Below are 6,000 nucleotides of genomic sequence, written 5' to 3' on the forward strand. Positions count from 1 at the left end.
AAAAAAATGTAAATATTAGAATTCAGGGTTATAAAGTCGATGGCAAACCATTTCAGTTTAGTGATTTATTGGTTTCTGTAAACAGCACAATTTATGTGGTATCATAAATATACTTTATTAACAAAAATAATAACCCTGATCTAGAGGATACAAAGCTAAAACCATGTGTATATATATTCATTTAGTTTACTTAATAAAATAATAATTACTTAATACAAAATAAATTTAATAAAATAACTAAAATTAAAATAAAACTGAAAACTGTATAGAAATATTTAAAAAGACAAAAACAACAAAATTACTAAAATTTCTAAATTAAAAAATAAATACATACAAATAAAATCTAATTTAAAATATTAATACACTCTATATGTCAATTAAGCTTAAAAACTGCTCTAGGTTTTTTTTTTTTCCATAAATAACTTTTACGGTTTAATGAATAGCCAAAGTCAAACACTTGCATTCAAAGACAACAAAGACTTAAATTGTACTTTCTCGGAAATGCACATTTAGATATTTTTTTTTATTTTATTTTAATTAATTTATTCAATCAATCATTCATTTAATTTTTTTTTCCAGCAAAACAAAAATGATCCTAAACCCAACACACAACAAAATGTGACTGCAAAAAATTTGCACGGGCAGTTTTTATGAATGTACATATGCAATTGCTGCTGCCTTCATTTGAGAGCCTCAGCCCCTGGTATGCTGGCAGACAGCACGTCCCCTGCACTGTCTCTTACCTCTCCAAATGCAGTCTTATCACAGAGCGCAAGCTGCTTTCCATTAGCCGCGGGACAGCTGTGATCTGACAGCATTTCATTGAACACAAACATTTCCATCCATCCTGGAGAACTGCAAGGATGCGGAATACAAAATCCTTCAGATAAATAAAAACTTCTGGAGCAATTATGCCAAAACACATGGAAGAAATCTGAGAAGGTATCAGAGTCCTCTCTGGGAATGAAGCTGATCAACATGATTAAATACAGAACCATATTAAAATAACAACATACTTTAAACATACTATGAATCTAAAGCGTTTTAGCTATAAATCTCTTTTAGAATGAAGTTCTTACACACGTTTACAATAACTGCAGTGATACTGACTTTTGACACCATTTAGTTGATCCCATAAACCACTATATATCTGGCACTTGTGTCTAGGTTTTGTTTAGTGTTTTTCCAGCCTGGTCTTATAGTTTATTCGTCCAGTATTAATATGTAACAAGCACAAAACATACATATTTTGGACGTATTTCAACGTTCAAAACGAAAAAGTACTACATATTTACAGCTCAAACGCATAAATATTTACAAATCTTTTATAGCATTACGATATCAGTATCAATGCATTTTTATCATTTTATCGATAAGCGATTTAGATTTTTAGACCCCCTAACCTACCCCCAAACCTAAACCTACCCATTTAAAAAGATATAAAACATGATGGACCGAAATATGCAGGGAAATTATCATTTTAGTAACAATATAGCATTAAAAAATATTTTTATAGTCGTTAATCCCACTCCTACCTCTAAACCTAACCATAACTATTTCTTAAAAATATGTGTGAAAAACATGACAGACGGATAAGACCCAGCTAACACACAATGTACCATTTACGTAACTTGGTACTTTTTGGTCATTTCATGACTTACTAACTGACAACGTATAGGACCTATAGCATGGTCGTAATTTCATTACCATCAAATTACCAACTCACAACCTCGTCAGTACAAACTCTTATGGTTCTAAGATAACCAAGAACGGCCCAGTTACGTACTATTTTTGTATTATTTTGGTAATTTCATGACTTATTGGCAATGTAACTGCAATGTCATGGGCCCGTAATTTAGGGTGTGTCCCCCTCGGTAAAAATCGCGTTGGACCCTTGGAATCATCCTAACCTTCCCCCCGTTACGGCACCACTAATTATACATACAGAGAAGGTAATCAAGTCCGCGATGCATGAGCTACATTTTGTGGCTATTAATATGTTGAAATGAAAACTAAAAGAGGCAGTGTGGTGTTCCTCTCCGACAGTGAGTTTGACACGCATCCGCCTCCTGTCAGTTTAGAAGACTTGGATTAAACCAATTTCAAAGCTTGAAATAATGATTGCCTTGAAAAAAATGGATGGACACTTTTTTTTTATATATTAATATATCTATATATGTCTGTATACAGTAAGTGGTAGTTTTGCCAATGGTATTAAAAATGATTAGTCGTCATGAAATAAAAAAATGACCCTACTTACTTTTTTAGTGCACATTACTAGTCTTGTGGTGAACAACTGAACCATGCAAGTCAATACACTGGGAAAAAAAAAACTGTCTGCCGTCGCTTTCGCTCTGGAATGGCGTTTTCGCTCTGATGACGTCAGTTTGACAGCTTCGGGAGAATCCTCTTATTAAGTCATGATGTAAGGACTGCTGTTTCCAGGTCCATGCCTCTACTTATTTCACTTGAGAATACTATCTCAACAGCCATTTATGAGCACTATTTAATGTCATCTTGTGCTGCAAGGTATCTCTGGCTAAAACTAGCTAACGTTAAAGTTAGTGAGTCCATGCTACTGTACCAATCTAAATAGCTAACTGTTCTCACCTCATGTACAGTGTACATAAACAAGGTCTACATTTCAGTGCCTCTCCATGTTCAACGGGTTAAATGTAAACGAATTTAATCTTAAGCTGCTGTACATGAATCCTGGATGTTGTCATCTGCGATCGTGATGACCGTAACATTTTTTTTGTTTGTAACTCCGTTTGTTTGTCCGAGTTATGGCAAGCTCACACTACATAATTGAAAGACTAGCCGAATCACTGTGTCGTCTTGTCATAGCTGCGTGCATGCTACACAACACAATGCTAAGGAGGTGCACACACTACAAAACATTCAGTGAAGAGGCATTCCCGACCATCAGCGTAAATAAGTTCTCACATAAATTCTCGCGAGAAATTACAGCGATTATAGGCCATATCTTCAAGCATGGACGATCGACTGTCCCTTCAATTGGTCTGTGCATTTATTTTATCTGAAAGAAAGAAGAAACCACAACAAAAGAGAATATGGCAGAAACAATGGCTTGGAAGACGTGGACAACAAGGACTGTCAGTACTGCAGAAAGAGTTGGAGGCAGTGGTGGACTGGCCATCTGGAGCACCGGGAGTTTTCCCGGTGGGCCTCTGTACAATGTGGGCCGGCCCATTGCGTAAATATATATAAAAAATTAACTATAGTAAATGTACGTAGCCTATATCTCTCCATCGGCCCAGACGAATGGCCCGCGCGGCCCACTTGACTCAAACATTCTAATTATTAATTTAGCGCACTCTGGCTCAGTGCAGTGGCTCAAAAGCGCTCGTCAATGTCAAAATGTTTGAAATAGCCAATCAAATCGAAGAAGGCGGGATTTACAGTTCACAGACGCTGAGCTGCTCGGCATTTGATTGCGAGCTGAGGTAAGCAGCTGAATAGCGAGACGATTCAGCAATATTTGTCAACTGTTTACGATAAAAAAATTATTTTCAGCGATATAAACTACTACTGACATTTTCTAATTTCTTAGTGCCATTTACGTTATTTGTCACAATATAAGATAAGAGTGAATGTTTGTAAATCTATATCCAGGCTTTCTTCTGTAATTTCATGTGTCTAAGAAAATGTTTTTAAAAATCCGTAAAATATCATTCTCAAACTTACTCTAGAACATTGTAAATCTGAAGACTTAGTAACAACCGTCAAGTGCCGTCAAATCGAAGAATGCGGGATTTACTGTTCACAGAAGCTGAGCTGCGCGCCACTTGAATGCGAGCTTTGGTAAGATAAGCAGCTAAACATGACTAGACAATTCAGCAATATTTGCCAACTGTTTATGATAAAAAAAAAAAAGTTAAACGACAGACATTAATTTTCAGGAATGCAAACTACTACTGGCTGTTTCGAATTTCTCAGATTTTAATGTCATTCACGTTATTCGTCACAATGTAGCCTAGATAAACATTAACGTAGCAGTTTTCAGCAGACATGATAACAGTGAATGTTTGTATATACAGTAGTTATATTCATTCCCGTAATTTCACGGGTCTAAGAAAATATTTAAAAAAAAACTCTAGATAGAACATTTTAAATCTGAAGACTTTCGCTTTGCCATCATTAGGAAAGTTATATAGGCTATTTTTCTATTAAACATATTTTAATGTAAATGTTTTCATGTTTAATTGTAATTTATTTCTGTGATCAAAGCTGAATTTTCAGCATCATTACTCCAATCTTCAGTGTCACATGATCCTTCAGAAATCATTCTAATATGCTGATTTGCTGCTTAAATATGATCAATTATGATTTGTGATCAATTATTAATAATGGTTCTTTTTATTATAAATACTGAAAACTGTTTTTGCTTCTTAGTATTTTTGTGGAAACTGTGATACTTTTAACCTTTTCAGGATTATTTGTTGAATACAAAGTTAAAGAGCAGCATTTTTTTTTTATATATATATAAATAATTAATGTAATAAGTATATCTTTATTGTCACTTAAATCAATTTAATGCAACTTTGTTAAACTATATATTTTTTTTTTTTATATCTTACTCTTGACTGAATGGTAATGTATCACATTTCCCAAAAAAATATGAAGCAGCACAACTGTTTTCAACATTGATAATAATCAGAAATGTTTCTTGAGCAAATCAGCATATTAGAATGATTTCTGAAGGATCATGTGACACTGAAGACTGGAGTAATGATGCTGAAAATTCAGCTTTGATCACGGAAATAAATTATGTTTTACTATATACACTGAACAAAACTATAAACGCAACACTTTTGTTTTTGCCCCCATTTTTCATGAGCTGAACTCAAAGATCTAAGACTTTTTCTATGTACACAAAAGGCCTATTTCTCTCAAATATTGTTCACAAATCGGTCCGAAACCGTCAAAAATGCTATTCATTATTACCATACACTAAATGTAAATGTACATGCATGATAAGAGTGTTTATACCATCTGCACTGTGATTGGCTGGATTTGTTCCACCTTGTCATTGTGTTGCTCACATTACGAGATCACGTGGCAATAATATCAAACAGGTTTGAAAATGTCGTAGCGTCTATGATAGCTCTAGACAGGTTCGGATCACGTTGCTGACCTGCTCATACTTAACGAGCTTCGGCGACAGCAATGAGCACTGATTTGGTCACGATCCGGGGGTTTTGTCTCGTTGTATGTACTGCAGCACATGTACAAGAATGAAGTTGGCGCGGTGATGCACGTAGTTAAAAAATTAAATAAATAAATCAACTCTGCAGTTCACCTGCAGCTGCGGAGTGCAAAAATATATGCTATTCACACTAAATGAAAATAGTAGTATTTTTAGCAATAAGCTATTTTCACTAAGTGCAAATAGCGATAGATTCAATTTTCTTTGCATTTTCTTTTCTTTTTATACTACTTGGTGCAAATAGTGCCAGCTATCTGCACCTCACTATTGTAGCACATTATAAAACAGTATGCAATAGTAACTTATTGAGTGTAAATTATACTTTTTATTAAAATTATCAAATGCATGCCACTTTGGGACAATAAAGCCATCCCTACACTTAACCCTAACCTTAACCAGTAAACATCTGTGAGGCACCTTATTTTCCACTTTGGAAATAAAGTCCTTTCCGATGTGATATGTGATGTGAAAAGGGAGAAGAATGAGTTCAGTAAAAGACCGATTCGAACTCGGATCAATCACGTCAAAAAAATAACTGCTAAAATTATGCCCTTTATTACCTACGCCACTGGAGTCGTCGTATGAAAGCTGTCTTTTGTAATCTTGTGTAACCCAACCACACGTTGGTGGGCGGAGTTAGTGTAAATAGCCTCTGCTATCTCCTTTTCCCAAAAACATTAAAAAACCCATTATAAACTAGGCATTTGTTGCATCCAGTGGAGACATAATTATGGATTATAATGACTTATACTGTCTTTTTATGCATTGCA

The sequence above is a fragment of the Sinocyclocheilus anshuiensis genome, unplaced genomic scaffold (genome assembly GCF_001515605.1).
Source record: "Sinocyclocheilus anshuiensis isolate Anshui unplaced genomic scaffold, SAMN03320099.WGS_v1.1 scaffold197, whole genome shotgun sequence".
Lineage (NCBI taxonomy): Eukaryota > Metazoa > Chordata > Actinopteri > Cypriniformes > Cyprinidae > Sinocyclocheilus > Sinocyclocheilus anshuiensis.